Consider the following 1,062-nt stretch of genomic DNA (forward strand, 5'->3'; position numbering starts at 1 on the left):
CCTCCCGGGAATCGAGCTGGCACCCTCTCCCGGGTCATGGAGGAGGTCCGAGGTCCGGGCTCGGTGTCAGAGGGGAGAGGGTGGCACACGAGGACGCAGCGGAGCACCGCGCGCGCGCTCTATCCACAGGTTGTGATGGAGTGTTGGTGCGTCGTCAGGAAAGTAGCCCGACCACTGCGCCGCTCTCGCCTCCTCGCGCTCATTTATGGCAAGCCGTTTGTGTATTTACTCTACATCTTTCATGTCAAGCGTCATTTTCACCCACTAGTACACTGAACTAGTGGCACTTTTAGTACCACTAGTTCAACAAATATTTTACTAGTGCTACCTTTTTGCCAACTAGTGCCACGTTTGCCCAACTAGGTCCCTAGTGGACCACTGGACCAAACTAGTCAGCCACTGGGTTACACAAGTTAATTAGTCTGCATCAAAAACCTTTACACGTTAACTAGTCAACATTAATTATGCCTCCTAGTCGTCTAGTGCAGGGGTGGCCAATCCTGGTCCTGGACGGCCACTATCCTGCATGTTTACTTGTTTCTCTGCTCCAACACACCTGATTTAAATCAATGGGTGATGAAGAGGTGATTTAACCACTGGATCAGGCGTGTTGGAGCAGGGAAACAAGTCAAACATGCAGGATGGTGGCCTTTGAGGACCAGGATTGGCCACCACTAGTGCTACCTAACAATTTCAAGAGTCAACTAGTAAACTCCAAAATGTTAACTGGTTGACAAGATGACACATTTTCTGTCCTTACTAGTTAACTGGTGCTCTTAAAATGTCAACTAGATGACTAGTGTGCATAAACTTGACCCTACTACTTAACTAGACGACAGAAAATGTGCCTACTAGTCAAATAATGACTGTGTGAACTAGTCGACTAGTGCAACTTAATAATTTAAGGAGTTGACTAGTCAATTTTAATATATATTCACTAGTTGACAGCTTTGTTCTTACTAGTTAACCAGTAGGTAAAAATATTAACTAGTCAACCAGTGTGACTAAATTTGACCTTACTGACTAACGAGTCAACATTTTTTAGGCACACTAGTTAAATAG

This window comes from Kryptolebias marmoratus, linkage group LG24, assembly GCF_001649575.2.
Source record: "Kryptolebias marmoratus isolate JLee-2015 linkage group LG24, ASM164957v2, whole genome shotgun sequence".
Taxonomy (NCBI): domain Eukaryota; kingdom Metazoa; phylum Chordata; class Actinopteri; order Cyprinodontiformes; family Rivulidae; genus Kryptolebias; species Kryptolebias marmoratus.